This window comes from Dermacentor variabilis, chromosome 8 (assembly GCF_050947875.1).
Source record: "Dermacentor variabilis isolate Ectoservices chromosome 8, ASM5094787v1, whole genome shotgun sequence".
In the NCBI taxonomy this organism is placed as follows: Eukaryota; Metazoa; Arthropoda; class Arachnida; order Ixodida; family Ixodidae; genus Dermacentor; species Dermacentor variabilis.
This window is the reverse complement of record NC_134575.1, coordinates 162,197,870-162,219,447: the sequence shown is the minus strand read 5'-3', so window position 1 is coordinate 162,219,447 and position 21,578 is coordinate 162,197,870.

Sequence of the window (21,578 nt, the reverse complement as noted above, 5' to 3'; positions counted from 1 at the left end):
TGCGCCAACCGATTCCAACTAGCACCCGCGAATTTCGTAGTTTCATCGCTCCACCTAGTCTTCTGTCGTACTCTACTGCGTTTCTCTTCTGTAACTATTATTACCCATTCTCTAACTCTGATGGTTCTAACCTGCGCCTCACATGACCTGTTCAGCGCCATTGTTTTCGCTAAATGTCTATTAGAATATTGTCTATACCCGTTTGCTCGCTGGTCCAAACCACTGTCTTTCTGTCGCTTAAAGTTATGCCTAGCATTGTTCGTTCCATCGCTCTTTGCGTGGTCCTTAACTTGTTCTTATGCTTCTTTGTCAGTCTCCAAGTCTCGGCCCCATATGTCAGCACCGGTAAAATGCAGTGATTGTATACTTTATTTCACAGTGGTAACACTAAGCTCACAGTCAGGAGCTCGCGATGTCTGCCGTACGCGATGCAACCCATTTTTATTCTTTGAATTTCCTTCTCGTGGTCAGGTTTCCCTGTAATTACCTAAACTAGGTAAAAGTAGTCCTTCACAGACTCTAGAGGCCTACTTGCGATCATGAACTCTTGTTCCTTTGCCCGGTTATTTATCATCATCTTTGTTCTTCTCCCTATTATTCTTCTACCCCACTCTTACACTCTCCCTGTTGAGGTCCTCAATCATTTGCTGTAGCTCGTCCGCAATGTTGCTGAATAGAACAATGTCATTGGCAAACCAAAGGTTACTGAGGTATTCACCGTCGATCCTTACTCCTAAACCTTCTCAGTTTAATAGTTTGAATACTTCTTCGAAACTCGCAGTGAATAGCAATGGATAGATTGTGTCTCCTTGTCAGACCTCTTTCGCTTTAGGTATCTTCCTACTTGTGCAGAATTAAGGCGGCTGTGGAATCATTAGATATTTTCCGAGGTATTTACGTAAGCGGCCTGTACTCCTTGATTACGCAATGCCTCTATGAGTGCTGGTATGTCTACTGAATCAAATGGTTTTCCGTAATTTATGAAAGCCATATAGAGAGGCTTATTGTACTCTGCGGATTTCTGGATAACCTGAATATTGACATACATGTGATCAATTGTAGAGTATCCCTTCCTGAAACCATCCTGTTCCATTGGTGGACTAAAGTCCAGTGTTGCCCTTCTTGGAGATAATTTTGGTATATATTTTACGTAACACTGGGAGTAAGCTAATGGCCCTATAATATTTCAGTTTTCTAACGTCTCTCTTTTTGTGGATTAGTACAATGTCTGCACTCATCCAGTTTTCTGGTACTCTTGCAGCCGATAGACACTTCGTATAAAGAGCCGCCAGTTTTCCTAGCATTAAGTCTCCTCCATCTTTGATTAAATCGACTGTTATTCAATCCCCTTCTGCCGGTTTTCCCCTTTTATGCCTTGCAAGGCGCTTCTGACCTCATGTCTGGTTATAGCAGGAGTTTCTGTATATTGTTTATTAGTGTTTCGGATGGAGTACTCCTAAGTCCTCTGGCTACTGTACAGGTCAGCATAGAATTCTCCCGCTGCTTTTATTATACCTTCGAGATTGCTGATGGTATTACCCTGATTATCTTTCAGTGCATACATCTTGGTTTGTCCTATGCCAAGTTTCCTTCTCACTGATTCCAGGCTGCGTCCGTTTTTTATGGCTTCTTCAGTCTTTCTCAAGTTATAATTTTGAATACCACTTATTTTCTTTTTGTGGATGAGTTTTGAATGTTCCGTGAATTCTATCTTATCTCTTGAGTTGGACATTTTTATTCTTTGCCGTTTCTTTATTAGGTCGTTTGTTACTTGGGAGAGTTTGCCTACTGGTTGGAAGAAGTTCTTGTGCCAGTTGGTGCATGATGAACTTGAAAAAGAAGGTTCCGGAGAAACACAAAGGACACGCTCACAAAGAAAATGCGTTAGACCGGGACTGACGCTGGTATGTATGTAGGTAGTGTATTTGCGAAGCCGTTTTATAGAGATTTCGTGTTGCACGATATAGTGCGAATTCTCGGTGGCACTAACCTCTTGTTTCTCGAATCTCACGCATGCACGCGCTCTTGAACGCGCCTGGGTACACGAGATATTTTCGCCGAATTTGAACAGTGCTTAACGCTTGTGTGTAAAAATACAAAAGGGAAAAGCTTTCAGCGCTTACCGAGAGGCCCTGAGTCGTGTATTTATCATTTATTTATCATTTATGTATTTCATTTATTAAGCACAAGTGATTTCCCCTGTGTTGCGCTTAGTGTCAGTGTTTATTGGCTTTTTATGATATGACAAATAAAAATCGGGCCTCTCGATTAACCCCGTTTCTTCTCGTTCCTTACATAACGAGTGTTTCGAATCCAGCAACATTGATGCCTCAGGTACCATGTGTGGGTGTATTGAACGGTTGCCTTCACTCAAAAAGTTCACGTTCTCGTGACGCCTGCTGCAGAAACGATGTTCCATAACTGCCGCCAAGGTCTGCGAGTGGTGGCGCCTGCTAACACTCTCAGGTTTCTACTAGGAAACATAAATACCCAAGAAAGTGGATGGCGAAACGGCGCCGTGGTAGCTCAATTGGGAGAGCATCGCACGCGAAATGCGAAGGTTGTGGAATCGTTCCCCATCTGTGGCAAGTTGATTTTTATCCACTGTCATTTATATTAATTGATCGTTTCTTTATTTGATTTATTAAACATAAGTAACTTTTTTCGCGAAAATCAAAAGTCTTCCTCAGGTACGTGGATGATTGCTTCTGCATCGTGAAGACGGGGGCATGTCGACAACGTGCAGAGATAAACTCCATAGAACCAGATATACAGTTCACATATGAGCGCGAACAGAACGGATCGCTCCCATTCTTAGATGTAAAAGTTATACGAACTGACGCCCATTCTAAAATTTTTCAGTCTACCGAAAACGAACCCACACGGGCCGCTACCTTCACTTCCAATCCGACCATCGGGCAGACCACAAGGCGTCTGTTGTAAACTGTTTATTCAAAAGAGCCGAAACTCTGTCGTCATCGGAATCGGATCAAGAGAAAGGAAAGAGAACGGTTATCAACGAACTTAAAAGGAATGGTTACACATATAACTTCATTCGAAAAAACAACCCGACTACAAAAAAAGAAGAAACAAACTACGGGTATTTCAGCCGTTGAGTTCTCCCCAACCCCAGAAACAAGTTTCCATCCCGTACGTCAGAGTTACCAGCGAAGCGCTCAGCCGAATGTTAAAAAAAAGGAGGCGTCAAAGTGCCGCACAAATCCTCCTCCCTATACCGAACTATTAAAATTAAATTATGGGTTTTCAAGTGCCAAAACCACCTTCTAATTATGAGGCACGCCGCATTGGAGGACTCGGGAAATTTTGACCACCTGGGGTTCTTTAACGTGCACCTAAGACGGGTACACGGGTGTTTTCGCATTTTCGCCCCCTTCGAAATGCGGCCGCCGTGGCGGGTATCCAACCCCGCGACCTCGTGCTCAGCAGCCTAACACCATAGCCACTGAGCAGATACACCAAAAGATCATCCGCCAAAAGAAAAAGCTCAAGGCGTCGTCTACAAAATCAGCTTTGCCGACTGCCCGGCGTCGTACACCGGGGAAGCCAAAAATCTAAAAGGAAGGATCAGGCAACATGAGAACGGCGTCGCAACATTCAAACGTATACGCAGCACCGTCACCGAACACTCCGAAGATGCCGACCCCAAAATTGCTTTCCAGGAAACCCAAATCTTTGAAACAGAGACGAACTCGCGAAAAAGACTACTGCTGCAGTTATGGCACGTTCAGATTACGGGGTTAACATAAACCGCGTGAAGGGCAAACTACCCTTGGTGTACGTATATACATGACCTCGGCGACATGGGGAAATGAAGAAAGGGACACCCAGCCAGGGTTAACCAACACCAAAACGTCGACGCTGCCCTGTAACCTCCCCTCCCCCGCCTCCCGTCAGCGACAATCTCGCGCGTCAAGCTCCCCCAGCACCGGTCATCTCAGCTACCCAGCACCACGGCAGCCGTCTCACCCTTTTGTTTCCCCCTCTTCCTGTCTGTGAAGTGTCTCCCCACCTTTCATGCTCTCCCCTCCTTTTCATTGCAAAAGACTATTTAAAAGCTGCCCACTGCCACCCCCGAGGAACAACCTCTGAAGAAGGAGCCCAATGGGCTCCTAAACGTCAGGCTAATAAAATTCAGGTATTTTGTGGGAGTCACTCTGAAAGTCCTGCATCAGCTATTGCAACCCCTCCGCTATAGCGGCAATTCCACCTTAATGAGAACCAGTGATGGATGTTACCCTGTTACTCAGCCAAGCGCATTTCTTGTTTTGCAGAAGCCGGATGACTGCTAATAAAAGAATTGGAAAGTGGGAACTTGCGGGGGAGGTGGCAGGGCTCCTCTCTGCATCTGTTAGTGCATCCCCTCCGTTGTACTGGCAATCCCACCTTAATGAGAACCGGTGATGCATGTTTACCTATTATTCTGTCAGCTGGATTTCTAGTCCTGTATTAAGGGGACACTAATGACAGCGTAAATTATTTATTTTAAACACTTTCTTAAACATGTAATTCTGTTAATTTCTTGGTAGAAAGTTGATTATTAGAGAAAATGAAGCTCGAAATTCAAGTTTCTGAGTATTGCCCCAAAATTTCCGTGCTGATAAGTCATTGTGACATCATGGATTTCGAGTATTTTTACAAACTTGAGTCTTTTTGGTTCAGTAAAACCCTTGATGCTTTTCAGTCTCGGCCTTTGTCTTCTTTTAGAGTACACTGAACACCTTTCCTTGCAAAAAAAATAGCTACACCTTGATGGACACCATCAAAATCTATGACGCCACAGCAAGCTGGTGCGGGAAGTTCAAGGCAGGAGTGCCACCAATCTTCCTCTTGCGTCTTCTACAGCTTACTCAGGCTTTTGACACGGCAGAAGCGCATCATTTTGTACTGTAGGAAGGCCATTTACAGATACGTCTGAAATTATTTTTATCTCTAGAGCTCAATTGCCGTGGTTTCTTAGTGGCGTTGGCGTAGCGCTACTAAGCTTGAGGTCGCGGGATCAAACTGCGTTTTTATGCAGGTGAATTGCAAAACTGCCTGTGTACCGTGAACCCTAGGTGATCAAAGGTGCCTCCAAATCAGATTGTCATTTTGGAACTCGTCGAGCTCCTACTGCTGCTTGCCATCACCAGCCGCAGCAGTTGCCCAAGATGTGAAAGAGGTTCATTCAAGAGTGGCACATACTCAGGCTCACGTATCGAAGGACCCAAGCTGGGTCGACGGTTTATTATGAACACGCTTACCTCAACATAGCATCCTGATCTCTACCCACTAAATCATGGACTACCCATATACACAAATGAGCGCGAAAATAGAGACAGACACCCGAAGACACCCGATAGTATGAATTATCGTAAGAATACTATTTGGATTAAACGAAACTATACGATTTGGATACTTTGGTTTCCTCATTATTCCTCGCGCTGGATACATCCTTGTTTTCCTGAAGCACATGGCGCCCAAACAGCGTAAGAAACTTTAAAGAAGTTGGGAAAGATGAGCATTCTAATCTGCAACTTGTACTTTTTTCACATTTATTTGCAGTAGGGCTGTTGTTTAAGTGTACTTAAAAAGCTTCAAACTGCCTTGATAACATTGACTGAAACATGCAGGTTCACATATGTTGGAAGAATCCATTGAGGAGGTGATCCTGTCACAGCTTACCATAGCCTGGCCTTGTGGACGAGGAAGGTTTGCAAGGGCCTTGCTTCACCGTATGTTTACAGTGGAGGCGCTCATGGGCCATTGGCCCTTGAGTACTAAAACAAAGGGCGAAAATGATACTCTTGACCCCACCAGGGTCAACGCTGTTACAAGCAAGTACCCTACATCCTTTCCCGCTGCATTTTTGCATTCACTTATTGTATTTTAAATTCCCAACTTGCCATTAGTATAACAAATGGCTTTCAAGTAGTCTGTGTCTGCAATTGTCCCTACAATGGCCTATCGTTTGGAATGACTGTCCATATTACTTTTACGTGCCTAATGTCTCCATACTCAAATTATTCTAAACGTTAGAAGCTTCATTGGCTAGCAGAAATTCTTGGCGGCTCCACCAGACAAACTGAGGTGCATTTGTACATTAAGCAGTGCTACTTGGCTGTCACTGCGATGAATAGTTGTCTGTGAAGCACACTGAAAATCTAGTGGCATGGAGGACAAGTTTAAGTAGACTGAAAGTGTTATTATAATACAGGAATTGTGGAGAAGAAGCAGTGCTCAAGTCCAGTTACTGCTCAAATCAAGGACCAGCACTTCCACCAAGCTGAAGAATCACAATGGCTCTCCAGGTTCTCTAATGCAAAACAGCGGTGTCAGCAATTTTAACAGACCACACTGAATTAAAGTTTCTGCTATGTTGAAGCAGGTCCATGTGATGCCAGACAGCAACATTTCAGCACAAGGAACGTAAATTTTGTGGCATTTTTCTTTCGCTGTTTCAATCAAACCAATCATAGCGATAGAGTTGCAAGCGCCACTGTCAACAATACGATGTTTAGCGAACGCTTATTTACACCTAACATATTTATTAACGTGCACTTTATCACTTTATATTATAAGAACTGGCAAAAAACACACATATATGCAGCTTTTCCCCATATACTTCAATAAATTGAGCAGCACTAAATAGGCCCTTGGCGACTCCTGTCTAAAGCTTCTTAGAGACCATGGGACATGTCTACAACTCCCATTCTGAAATTGTCCGACATGTCTCCTGCTGCCTTACTTCAAGTGAACACTTGCCGATTTACGGGGCTATTATGACACATTGCTACGTGTCCATTCGGATTAAATTTATCCAAAAGACGAATGGACTTTCCAGTTCTTTTTTAACCTGTTGAGGATAAGATATGTGGGTGAAATACGTGTCGGCGAGTTCAAGGTGTGCACATACTCGAAAGTGTGGAATATTCAAATGAATAGTGCCCCATTTGATTCGCTCTTCCAATCGAATTGTCACTGTTCGTAAGTGCGAATATTTTTTGAATAATTTTCGAATATTTGAAAACCCCTATGAAACATAAAATTTCAGCAAAAGTACGCTAAATTTTCACCTCCGAGGGCATAGTACCGACATAAACGCGAGATCTTATGTTGTATAGCAGGTTACGTCACTTACGTAGCTATACTTTAGAGGCTGTGCAGCAATAATTCACGCTTACTGGAGAGTCCTGTGCATGTGAAGAAAGTAATTGTTTGCAGCTCAGTTTGTACTTTGTCTAAAGAGGTGTTTATAACGTAGCATGCAATCACAGAAACTCGCTAGATTTAAGAATGCCAGAATCTGAATATCATTTTATATCGATTGTGTTATACGAGCTGTTCATTATTGAAAAACTTTCTAATATTCGATTCGTATTCCGTTTGGTCTCAAAAGTCACTGTCTAAATCCGCAATATTTATTGCGGATTTAGGTTCTTAGCAGTTCTTAAAAAAAATATGGGTAAATATTTTTAAGATACAATAAAGAAACAAAACCTTTTTAGTATTTGATGTTTTGCCCATCGTTTTTCTATGTAGAATAAAGAAGCGTAATTTTTTTAATGTACTGAGACTTGCGAAACTTGTTTCATAGTAAGCTAGGTGAAGTGGCTATATTCCCAAACTACTGCCATGACAGCCGAGAACGAGCTGAGAGAAAATCAGTTTCGGAGAAACCTAAGGGGCGACAGCACAATAATAATTCTTTTCTTGATGTCCCATAAGGTTGCCGCACCTCCAGTATGATGGCAGGCGATGCTTTGTTCCAAAAATTCGTTTTTTCAAAAGTTCTGCTGCCGCTACAGATGTACAGCAGTCAACCTCATAGAGTTAACGAAGTCCGTCCTCTGGCGTATGGCTCTTAGAAGACGGTATTTATTAGTACCTGTTACATTCCGCATGTGTCAGGTTAACCAGCTTGGTACACGACTACAAAGCACCCTCATACCAGTCATAAAGGCAGAAAACGCACTTTGGTGTAAGCTGTATTTTCTTTAAAGTAGAGTCCTAAGAAAGTTATTGTCAGGCGAGAAGTGCACTCCATTTGTATGTGAACTCGTGAAAAGTACCTTCAAATAACGCCACACTAAATTCTAGTGACGCGGCAGTACTGCATTTCGAGCATGAAATCACAATGAAGGGCTGCACATTTTAATTATGAAAGTCAAAAGAAATAGTTTTCGTGGCCTGTAGTCACCCCTTCGGTTTCTTCGAGAATGACATAAAGTATTTTTTTCCCAATTTCTTTCTAAGAAAGCAAAGTTTACATGTTTGACATTGAGGATATTCATAAAGTTATTTTGCTACAGTGTGTTGTCCCTCTCTCCGTTTTTGGACCTTTGACAGTTGGTGGAGTGCTGTGCGGTTAATTTCTTTTCCCTTTATCTTCAGGTAGCTTCACCGCTAGTCACGGAGGGAAGGTGTTTAAGGCCCGAAGTCGGCGCCCCTCGATGATTCGTGTGCACGGTGGAAGCGCGAAGGAGGAGCAGTTGTCCGGAAAAGAGGCGCTTTATTCAAACGCCGAGGCGTTTGTCTGAGTCCGAACCCCAAACTCCGCTCTCCCTCACGCAACCAAAACATGACTTTTTAAGCCCCCAGCTGCACAAAAGATTCGCAAACCAGCCAATCCCACATGTGAGTTCACACCACTGCAACCAATAGCACAACAACCTTCGTGCTGCACACGGCATTGGTGGGAACCGTGGCACACTTTACAACACGCCAGGGGACAGGTTTGCTCAAAGACATGTGTCATATCCCGATCTCCTACGTTAGTCTCCGAGTATTGGCCTTGATATTCTCGCCTTTTTTCCTGCAAGTGGTCGCCCCAAAAGCTGCCGAGAATGTTTCCACGAAACCACGGCTTATTGACGGCATGTCTTCCAGACAGTAGGCTGCCCTGCCAGTATTAAGAAAATTCGGTCGCCCGTGCAGCTGTGGGCCGGTTCGCTTGAAATCAAAATACCTTAATTGGGACCCTATGGCGACCGCACAAAAACGCATCCATCGGTCGTAGCCGGCTAAGTGGTCGTAAACGTACCCCCGTTTTCACAAGGCGTTCTCAGACGGCCCGCGCGGGTGCCAAACATTGACACTGAAGCCGGATGAGCAATGTCGCGTCGCCCAATTTCCGCGACAGAGACGGTCGACGAGACATGTGGGAGGCGCATGGGCATTAGCGGTGGCGGTGACCTCAAGCATTCCCTACCTTTTATCTTCACGCCCGTCCGCCCGAATGCTCCCATCCAGCTCGGACCATCTTCCTTTTTTTTCCCGAGTGAGGATGCAGATCTGCCGTTTCTTCTACAATAGAACCACTAATCCAATTTCTTTCCACGCGTGGGTGTCTCCTGCGTCCCCTCTTCGGGGAACCCACCCGCGTTCTTCGTTTCCGGTTACTGGCCGATACAGCAGCGTGTGAAACCGCCCTGCGCTTTTCTGTAGTCACATAAACTGGGCCAAACAAAAAAAGCAAGGCAAAACTCCCTAATTTCAAACTAATTTGTGGCCCTTTGAATAAATTGAAGTGGTCATACTCTGAAGTTGTACTCGCAAAATGTTTGGATAGAGCGAAACAAACGCGTCATTTAATTGCATTATAACGAGGGTTTACAGTATGCCACACTCATGCATGTGCAACTTAGTTTTTCAGATTTCTGGCTTTTCGTTGCTTTTGCAAGCTTCAGATGTCACAATTTTTCTGGTGCCAGCATGCCCTCTGTAAAGAACACCCTGGCCTCATTTCTCACATTTAACCTAAAGCCGCCGAAGAGCCCAAGTTCTGCAGCTCAAACCAAAACACAAGTGTTGTGATTTTGTAACTTTGGACATATCTATGTTCTTTTATGTTTCTTATGTTAGGTTCCTGAAGAACACAATTGGAATTTCTCAAGCAAGCGTACAAATGTTGTGCCTTTCTAAGCCTTGACATTTTTAGTTTAATTTTATTTATGTTGATTCTGCTGGTCTCCTCAAAAGCACACGTTGGATCGCCCAAACCAGTGTACACGTGTTGTGCATTCGGATTTATCGCTGCAATTTCATGTTAATGTTTGATATAGTTTAACCTAAGAGAGTTTTTACTATTCCATTTTTTGAGTACCTTCAGTCGTTTCGTGCCAAGCCACCCAGTTTTATCAAGAACTGCTCTACTAATGCACACCATGTCAAGTTCGCTTGATATGTGAAAGTAGGTACAATGATACATTTTTCGAAAAATTTGGTTTCATGCTTACATACATCTGCGTCATTCCACGTCAAATGAACCAGCGTGTTTTGATCACCATAAATACAGTTGACAAACTCTCTGTACGCTCGTTGGAGTTCGGAACGCTTTCTCCCCGTTCATTTTTCTTTGCGAAAAACTCTGCAGTATATAACAAAATTTAATTGTTCTTGCCCAACTGACTACAAGGCACTGATCAACATTGCTTTTTCAAAGGAAACTCGCATATTTGAGATATTCAGATGATGGTCATGTCAAGACAATGAAGTAGTGTGTCTACCAAAAGTGCAAAGTTTGAATTTTTCCTTGGAATGCAGGGACATACAAAGGCACAAAATAAATATACAATGGCAGCCTGGTTGACATAGTATAGCCGCAAAATATTTGAAGCCCAGGAGCTTTTCTCGATCCCTTAAAAAACTGTCAATATCAAATTTTTCCCAAGTTTCGTGTTCAAAGTAAAAAAAAACTAGCTTCAGTGGTCGGTGTAAAATATATGCGTCACAAATTACATAGCCCTAGGTGTCTGCTATGCCTTTGACAAGTTACAAAAGGTAATATTTTTTTCAATGTGAAAATTTTTTTGAAATGTTTCTTTCGAGATCACACATACAGCATAAATATATGAAGCCTTGCCGTCTAGCAAGGAGAGATTGTTATTAAAATCAGCCTTTTTCAATTAGCCAATTAGCCAATTCAATAAACTGTGAGTGCCTCTTTTTATTGATACGAAGGAAATGACGTCAACCGTCGCCGTCTCGACTCGTATTTTTTTTAGCATGAATTCGAAAATTGGCGGTTCACCACGTCTGACCACGACAGGCTGAACATGGCACATGTGTAATTTCAGCTTAACATGTCCAGGCTGTCAGATAACGGTAACACGCCAGACCAAAGCAACTTTTTCACGCTCGATAAGCTTTCAGTTCTAATCATGAAGATGTTTTCTACTTTCTGGAGCACGAAACAGTGTGGGCCTTTTCCTAGGTCGCCCAACGTCTCGCTCCGACTCTAGATGCCTCAGAAGGGTCTGCAACGGTCTCTGCTTCATAGCGCGGGTCCGCAGAAATACACCGGGACTGAGCCGCTCAGTCAATCAGCGCGACACAAATTCTCGCTCAATTTCGCCAGGCTTATTAAGGCGAAGCTTTCAAATTCTCACTGATTAGTCCGTGAGCGCCGAAAACGCACTGCAGGAAAGCCAACTTACACATCTGCGTAGCATACTGCAGTTTACATTCGCAGCATCGGGCCAGCGTCGACTGGCCGGCCGGTCAGTGCCTGATAACGGCGCCAAGCGATGAGCTCAGCAAGAGTACCGCATGCGCTCAAAGTTCACTGGAAACGCAAGTTGCGTCTGCGAGGAATGACACCACCCCTGTCGCAATTAACTGAGCTCCCTGCTTATCGCAGACAGCAACTGCGCGTGAACATGGACTCGACTTAGGATTGCGAAACAAATAAATCTAATCCCCTTTCATAAGGAAAGATGGTTCACCAATGTCGATCCAAATATGTCGCGAAGCTTCGCGCGAAAAGCGGTACAGTACAGATTGTCACCGACATCAACAAGGGAGGTTTATGGGAGCAGCGATTGAAGCGCAACTATGTTTGGAGGGAACAAACATTAGGAAAGGAAAAAAGCGTTTTTTTTTTAGTTCAAGGGAGACACAGTTAGATTCATGCAACGAAAATAAAATTCCTGGTTAATTTTATCTATTCATGACGAGTTAGGAAATTCAAGTTTATTTCATTGTATTATTATTAAAAATTCATTTATTTTCAGCGCCCATCGTTAGAGGGGGCGTTGACGCCATCATCACTCGCAATGCAATGCACGTCTTCAAATGGGCAGAAAGGCGCACTCCTAAAGTTCACCTGTTGAAATACGCCCCCCTCACAGTTCGTGCTTTCTTGCTTGTCGAAGTTTGCCTGAATTAGGTGACGCGGGTAGCTTCATCGCTTCTTAATCTGTTCAGTCAAAAGTAGTGAGTTACGAGCGCCAGATAATTGTGTAGTTGTTCTCGCGCGACTGCGCCGGCCGATGGGCTTGGCATCCGAAGATAGGATCAGCACTCTACACCTAAAGCTTTCGTCGGCCTCCAAAGAAAGTATGTTCTGTGCAGGGGTGCAATTTCGACAACCGTATGGCTGGCTTTTCCTGCATCGCTTTCAGCGCTGAAAGCTCGAAACGCCCATCGAGTCGAATGGCGGGGCATTTGAATATATAGCTCCAGAAGCATGCCAACGAAACGAATTTCGTGCCTTCGAAAACAAAATGACGTCACTTCTGGTTTTAACGGACCTGGCGTCACATTATTTTTCCTCCTCCGGAAGTGTTCGCACAACACACAGATGGCACTAAGCCCCATGAATCCCGGATGAACCGCCATGGTTTTAACGTATGGGCTCCTATGGAAGCTTCGCTACCAGGTATATTTACCTTGGGTTCACCGCCACGCTACGCAGACGAACTATATATATATATATATATATATATATATATATATGAGCGTTAGACAGTTTCAGTACTGCGACGTAGCGTAAGGTACGTAAGGTACGTACGTAGCGTGCGTAAGGTCGCTACGTTCTGCAAAGTGCTCATGCGCAGAACGCAGCACCAACGGTACGCGATGCGTACGCGGCCGCTGCTTCCGCGCGCATCCGATTCTTGCGAGCGTACGTAGGGAGCCTAGCGTGCTGCTCTCGTGGTTATCGTTTGTTCGGGAGAGAGCGAGACAAAGGAGTTTCCCAAATGGCAGCATCAAAGGCGACCAGCCGAAGGCTGTAGTTTTCAATGCCCTACGATTTTGTTTTTGCTACGCGCAGAAGCCATTCCCAGATCCTGCACTGTGGGAATGCATATCAGAAATACGAACATTGTTTTTGAGGAGGTGTTTAGTCTGTGCTGTTTGCGCGAAAGGCTCGACTTGCTTTTGGCGCAGTTCGTCGGAAAGGACTGTGTCAGCCTCTGAAAGCAGTTGAGTACTCTGTTTTTATTTTTCTCGATACGATTCGTGCATTTCATCCGTAATAAAAGCAAAGTCTCTTAAAGGCCTAAATATATTTCTATGAAGCGGTAACGCGTCCACATGTTACATCACGTTAGCGAGATCAACAGCCTCTACTTCGACCGACGGTTCGACGTACTGGCGGACGCGACCGATAAGCCCCGATCCGCGGCGTCTAACGCTCGTCCTCTTACGTACTATCGCGCTCAGTATGAGCTACACCGCGCGAACGCGTGGCCGTGTGCTCGGTATGGTTGTACAATGGCCCCGATAGTGGCGTGTTTTCGAGCTATCTGGAGAGGGTGCAGCTGTTCCAGCAAGCTCGCACCACCTCCACTTGCTTGCTTTCCCCTTCACCCTCGTTTAGACTGGTTTTATATCTGTTTCGAAAGTGATAACTGTAGCCGTAGGTCGACGCCCAAACTTCGTAATCGGGCCCGCGTCGGTCCGCACAGTGGGTGTTATCTGGTGTGTCAGATGAATAAAAAGGAATACGTTCGTCAGCTCGCAAAATGTCCTGGGTGTCCAACAGTGATCGACTTCTTAAATCACCTCAGGTTTAAGCTTTTACAGCACGCAAGCTGTCTTAGTGCGAACCAATTTTTTTTTATTCGGGCTGAATATATGTTTGACTGATCATACGACTCTTTCATGTCAGTGCACGTTAAAAAACCCCAGGTGGTCAAAATTTCCGGAGCTCTCGACTACGGCTCTCGACTCAGCCTGAGTTGCTTTGGGACGTTAAATCCCATAAACCAAACCAAACCACACGACTGTTCGGTATGGCAATTAAGTACCCTAGACAAAAAGAAGCTGCACATGACCTTGTGTTTATGTATCTAGCAAAAAGTATCCTCTGGATGAGCTGACTGAAAATTAGTGTATTCTGGTAATACCGGTAATGATCGGCGAAATCGGGGTTTGGGGCCTTAGTGATAGTGCGCTCTAAAATTTCGGAACCATTTAATGCATTTTAAGAAGGCGTGGTGTGTTCTGGAGCCGTCACGCACGGTGGGAAGCTTATGAAGACGACGCACGGCCCCAGGAGTTGCGGCAAATGAACAAAGTAGGCTGCTCCGGCCAAATGTGAAATGTTGTTATAGTACGGAGAACGGCGGTGGCAGCAATGGCAACGCGTTGCCGCATTAGCACCGGGGCTATGCTAACACTCTGTCGAAAACAATGCATGACCCACGTTGTGGCTGCTTCCGCCTTTACGCTGGACGCTGAGGCGCATTATCAGTGCTAAAATCGTGTCTAAACGCACAGCCCTTCTTGGACGAAGAAAGCGCTGTTTTGATAACCTTCGCACGCCACGTCTGATCGGTGGCAAAAGTGCTGCATGATCTTGCAATTTCTGCTTCAGCGAAATCAAAGTGAACAAGAAACAGATAAGGTGCCCTTCAGATAAACGGGGACGAGGGGTCCCAGCGTGCTTGCTGGAACAGCTACACCCTCTCCAGATAGCTCGAAAACACGCCACTATCGGGGCCACTGTACAACCATACCGAGCGCACGGCCACGCGCTCGCGTGGTGTAGCTCATACTGAGCGCGATAGTACGTGGGCATTTCTCGGTACTAAAAGCGCTAACGCCACACGCGCTCCTACGTTCCGCAGAGCACTTGCGCACTGCGTACGTACTGCCATGATGCAGTACTAAAACTTGTCTCTTAAATTACACGCTTCACGCAATGCACTCCCTGGCGTCACCATGGGTAGGCCGCAGGTGCAGCGCAGGTTGGAAAAAGAGGCCACCGTACACGAACGTAAGCGCGAGCGCTGTAGGTCCCGTAAAGCAGATCGCGCCTCTTTCGCCCTTTTTTTCTTTTATGTTCTCAAACGAATTCAGAGGCTTTTTGTAGGAAATTGTAACCATATCTTTGTTTCCGTTCTTACGTTCTGTACCCCCCCCCCTCTTAGTAATAGCTCGACAGGGGTCTTTAGGGGAAAGCAAATTATAATGCTAATCATGACTAGTGAGTTTCTGACTTGCGTAAAGGACAGGGTTTCGAATTGGATAAATTTTATTAATGATCCTGACGCCGCGCATCACCGCGCAGCGGGCGTCTCCCACGCAGGAACTAACCGTGAGTACCTGGCGGCCGCTGCGCGGGCCTGCTCGATGGTCTAATGAACATGTGTTCCTCGTCATTCTCTCCCTTGTGGCATAGTACCAAGCCTAAGCCTCGCTCACTCGCATCGCATTGAACCACACATCCCTTCGTTCAGTCCGGCGATCTTAGCACGAGTTTACCTGTGAGCGAGCTCTTCATGACGCAGTTAATGTCCTTTCCCTTTGTCCTCTGGTACATTCAACAGTAGTTAAGGAGGGAAGGTGTTTAAGAGGAAGCTTTAGCTCGGGTGCCCCTATCTAAATACATGTAAAAGGACAATTTATCTTTCTCGGCAACCACTGCACCGAATTTGACGAGGTTTGCTGCATTTAAAAGAAACACTTAAAATCTAGTGAATGCTGTTTTCGAATTTTCAATTTAGGTTGTCAATTGTTTATTAAATATTCGCTAAAATCGAAAATTTTCAAAAGACAGACCTATCAAGTTTATAACTCTGTAACTCAACAACCAAGAAGGATAATGCAATTCTGTGAATTGCATGTAATAGTACATCTAAAGCGGAGAAAATTGATATGTTACACATGAGTATAAAAAATTTTAGTAATATGGAAATATAACTTTAGCAGAACCCTTGTAATCAAAGTAACAAATTCACGTAAAATGTAAAATAGCATATCGAATTTGTCCGCTTTGAATGATCTAATGGATGCCGTTTACAGAACCGCGATGTCTGTTTTTGATGCAGACCTGTGAATTTCTGAACTTCGTGCTCCTATATTTTTCAGACGGTCGAATATTTGAAATTTTTTAAAACAATATTCAGGCCCTAAATCGAAATTTCACTTCCAACAGTCACTAGAATTCAACATTCCCTCTCAAATGCAACAAATTTCATAAAATCGATCTAGGGCCGGGTTGTCTCAGAAATACATTTTTTGTGTTTTACATGTATTTGAATAGGCCGCGTCGGAGTTGGGCCCGAGTTGAAGCTTCCTCTTAAGGTCCGAAGTTGCCGCCCCTCGATGATGCGAGTGCACGGTGGCAGCGCGAACGAACAGCCGTTGTCCGATAGAGTGAAGCTTTATTCGAACGCCGAGGCGTCTGTCCGAGTCCAAGCCCGAAGCTCCACTCTCTCCACCCAACCAAACATGAATTTTAAGCCGTCAGTTGCACAAAGGAATCGCAGAGCAGCCAATCAGACATGCGATTTGACATATTGTAACCAACGGCACAAGCACCTTCGTGCCATACACGTCATTGGTGGAAACAGTGACACTCTATACAACACGTCAGGCGACAGAATTTCTCATAGACACGTGTCATCTCCCTAGCGTTAGGCTGCAAGTATCGGCCCTTCAGTTCCTCCCCTTTTTACCAGCAAGCAGCCGCCACACAAGCTGCGAGAATGTTTCCATGAAACCACGGCTCATTGACTGCATGTCTGCCGTACAGTGGGCTGCTTTGCCAGTACTGAGAAAACTCTGTCCCCGTGCAGCTGTGGGCCGGTTCCCTTGAAATACAAGCGCCATAATTGGGACCCGATGGCGACTGCACACGAAAGTATCCATCCGTCGTAGTCGGCTAAGTGGTTTTAAAACTACCGCCGTTTTGCAGGCATTCTCAGAAGGCACACATGGATGCCAAACAACAAACCGGCGAAGCAGTGTTGCGTCGCCAAATTTCCGTGACCGAGATGGTCGACGGGACATGTGGGAAGCGCATGGGAATTAGCAGTGGCGGTGACCTCAAGCAACCCCTACTTTTCAGCTTCACGCCCGTGTCCCCGAACGCTCCCTTTCAGCTCGGGCCACCTCCCTTTTGTTTTGACCGAGGGTGCAGATCTAGTGCCTCTTCTACAGCGCAGCCACTGATCCGTGTTCTCCCCTCGCGTGGGTGTTTCCCGTGTCCCCTCTTCGCGGAACCCACCTGGGTCCTTCATTTCCGGTTGTTGGCCGATACAGAAGCGTGTGAACTTGTCCTCCGCTTTGCTGTAGTCGGCTAAACTGGGCCACTAAACAACAGCAACGTCAACTCCCTAACCTCGAACTGACTCGTCCCCCTCAAGAGTGTTACTGGACACTCGATGTCCATGCACCATGATAAAAAATTTTTTAAAAATCGCACGAAAATTAAGTGAAGCCCTTCCCAACTTCTAGTTAGTTTCTTCGCTCTGATGTCATTGAATTCTGGCGTGCTAGACTCTTTACATTCCGCAAACCGACTTCAGCAACAGCCTTAATGACTGAGCGAGCGAAACCTCTGCAAGCAACCTCTCGGCCTCCTGTTTTAGGGTATACACCATGCGGTGGCAGTAGCTCTTCTGCAGTGCGTCCAGAAGGCGTCCAACCGCTACACCCCTCTTGACCAGTTTAGACTGATTGGAATCATACGGCATTAGCGCTTTTTTAGTCCGGGGTGAAGAAATGCAGCAGACATGGTCATTGTCATGAAAGGTTAGTTGTAAGTCGAGGAATCAAATTCCTTTGTCATCTGGCAGTTCGTACGAGAAACGTATACCGCGAGAGCATTCCTTAAAACCAGATAAAATACCCTGTGCTATACTATCTAGTATGTCCTCTGGTGAAAGACTTAAAAATATTTAAAAAATTGTCAACGTATCTAAACACACGGCCCATATGATGGTTGTTCAAGGATGTGACAATGAGGTTCGCAATCTTCGCCAAGAAAATACTGCATAACATTGGGGCAGCGCTAGACCCAAAACAAATGCCTTTCTTTTGTAAAAATAATCGACCCTTAAAGTCGGCCAGGGTGGATCCTAAATAACAGGACAGCAATACAAAAAAGAGCTCCCATGCTCATGCCTACTAGGTTTTGAAAACGAGCCTCCCCGCGAAGTTCAATCGCTTCACGTGCGCCACAACCAATTCATCGCGGGGAATGGAGTAATAAAGGTCCTCTATGTCTGTGTCTATGTCGCCATTGTTTGTTCGTGTAACCATTTTAGGGAAGGGCAAGATTAGATACCAACGCGATATCTTAGAATCTTTTCAAAAACATTGGAAATGAGAAAGAAATTTTGTCAGTGATACGTCTTTATGTTTAACAAACAAGGAACGTGCGAGTAGGTAAAATCGAGTAGGTAAAGTATGAATAATAAAAAATTGACATTCACGCACAGGTCTTGGGAGGAGTAGAAGTTGCGCATGCGTCGGCTGATTTCACATGGTAATGTATCTTCGAGGTGTTATCTATGCACATATCTTCGGAGATTTTGAAGATACGCATGCTTTGGAGGTTATGTCTGGCAATGTAAATTTCAAAAAAGTACAGTGTGAATGTTCAGCGTCCGTCCGTGTCTAACGCCTTTACCTTGCGTGCGCGTCTTTGTATTTTGCTGGTACCCCCTTTTTTCAAGTTCTTTAAGTGGGACCGCTTGGCGGAACTTAGTAGCAGGGGAAATCTCTGCCAAAATATGACGGTATGCCGAGGCTTTTATTTGAAGTGGGCCTACTGTGTCGACTACGAGCTGACGAAAAAGCTCAGTGATGATCGTCACTTGCTTGATCGGCGCTCTTGCATTTCACTCGCCTACACCGCGCTCTGGCAAGTGTCGAAAGTCCTTACAAATTCCTCTGCGTCGCTGAAACAACCTGGCCAATAATACTCATGTAATACTCGATCTTTAGTTTTCTTGACAACTAAGTGACTAGCCCGAGAGCTTTTGTGCTAGAAGCGCAAAGGATCCTGTCAATAAGCCTGGGGCATGCCCAGTTGGTGAAATGTGAAACCCCTGCGATGTACATGCTTTCGGTACAGTTCGCCGCTTCTCTAATAAAAATTGACGTTTTCCGTGCCATACCTTCGTTTACTTTTCTTCGGACTTTGAGCAGGCTAGGTTCCTTGTTTTGCTCGGACTTTAAGGCTGAACTGTGCACCTCTACAGTCGCTGTTCGCCTTCTGATGTAGACACCAGTCGACAAAGAATTTCGCCACTTCGGCTGCGCTACCTTTCGTTCTGCTATAAGTGTAGCTTGTTTTGTGGGCACAGGTTCGCCCAATAAAAATCTAGTTTTGCCTTTCACAGCATTGTTACTGTGTTCTTAACGTCACCACCACGTGACATCTTGTGGAGCTGCTTTACGTCCATGTACCGGACGCCCCCGACAAGCCGTAATCCAAGCCCGGACCGCAAAGACAACACCAGCGCCGTCCCGGAACATCGAGCAAGCCGCCGTCTTCAACAGCTGCCCCCGGAGCACGGACTCCTACCTGAGAAGACCAAGAGGATTGTGGCCAAGGAAACCCCAATGGCAGCCCCAGCGTGCCCCATCGTGCTGCAGCCGCCCAGGGAGCCTCCAACGTTCCGCGGTTCAACATTCGAGGACCCGGAAACTTGGCTCGAGACGTATGAGAGGGTCGCCGCATTTAACAGCTGGAACAGCGACGACAAACTGTGTCATGTCTATTTCGCCTTAGAGGACGCCGCCAGGACGTGGTTCGAGAATCGAGAAGCCACCTTGACGACGTGGGACCTTTTCCGAAGCGGCTTCCTGCAAACCTTCACAAGCGTCATACGCCGACAACGAGCACAAGCACTACTAGAAACCCGAGTGCAGCTGCCTAATGAGACGACCGCAATTTTTAGAGAAGAAATGAGCCGCCTATTCCGCTACGCCGACCCGGAAATGTCAGAGGAAAAGAAAGTCCGGCTACTGATGCGTGGTGTAAAGGAGGAACTTTTCGCCGCTATGGTACGAAGCCCACCGAAGACTGTCGACGAGTTTCTTCGCGAGGCCACCAGCATCGAGAAGACACTGGAAATGCGGAACCGGCAATTCAACCGCCGCACGAATTCAACAAGCTACGCCGGAGTTCAGTCACTGGCCACCGACGGCCTGCGCGAGACTATCCGAGCGGTCGTGCGGGAGGAGCTACAGAAGCTGTTCCCGTCATCACAGCCTCAAGTGGCTTCGATTGCCGACGTCGTACGTGAAGAGCTCCAACAACAACTCGGAGTAGCCCCTGAATCGCCGCAGGCTCAGCCGCAAGCGATGACATACGCCGCCGTCGCCCGCCGTCAAGGTCCCCCTCCGCGACAACGCCAGGGCCCTGTAACGCCGCAATTCCGTCGTCCACCGCCGCCGCCGCCAGCACGCCCACCCGTCACCCAGCGCACCTACGCGAGGAAGACTGACGTTTGGCGCACCCCCGACCACCGCCCACTTTGCTATCACTGCGGAGAAGCCGGGCACATCTGCCGCCGATGACCATACCGGGAGATAGGACTCCGAGGGTTCGCCATTAACGCGCCGCGACCACAGATTGGCGAACGACCTCGCGATATCGCCGACTACCTCGCCGCCACACAGTGGAACCCTCGACGACCGTCCCGTTCGCCGTCACCAGGCCGCTACCTGTCGCCGCAGCGCCGACCATACACCGGCCCAGCCCGGGGCCGCTCTGCGAGCCCATATCCGGAAAACTAAAAGCAGCAACCGATGGATGTGCGGTTGCTGTTCGTCGAACTGATGAAGATCCTCCGCCGCCAACGAAGATGACGAAGAGACCATCTCGACGACATAATCACGACACGCCGCCGTCTCGACGAAGTCAGGAAGCCAAGACTACACCGACGAAAGACAACTTGAGGACGCGACGTTCCAACTTCAGTTCAACACGACGCAGCCGTGATCCAACGCCAAGACCTAACTGCAATGCCAGACAAAGAACAACCGACCTCGACGTGCTTCTCGACGGCCACGCAGTCACTGCCTTAGTCGACACAGGGCCCGATTACTCCGTAATGAGTGGACACATCGCCGCCCAGTTGAAGAAAGTTGAGACCGCATGGGAAGGCCCTCAGATTCGCACCGCTGGAGGACACCTCATCACGCCGACTGGGATCTGCACGGCAAGAATAACCATTCATGACCGGACTTACCCTGCCACCTTCGTTATCCTCCAACAGTGTTCACGAGACGTCATTCTCGGTAAGGACTTCCTGGACCAACACGGCGCAATCATCAACCTGAAGTCGAAGTCAATAACGCTGTCGGAAGATAAATCAATGCCGCCGGACAGCCCTCGTAGACACCACGCCTTGAGTGTGCTCGAAGATCAAGTGAGCATCCCGCCTCGCTGCAGCATTGTTATTTCGGTCAGCACCGAAACACCCGCTGACGTAGAAGGCGTCATCGAAGGCGACCAACGTCTACTGCTAGACCGTGAAATTTGCGTCGCAAGAGGGATCGCTCGACTGCATGGAGGGAAAACTGAAGTGTTGCTGACAAACTTCAGCCAG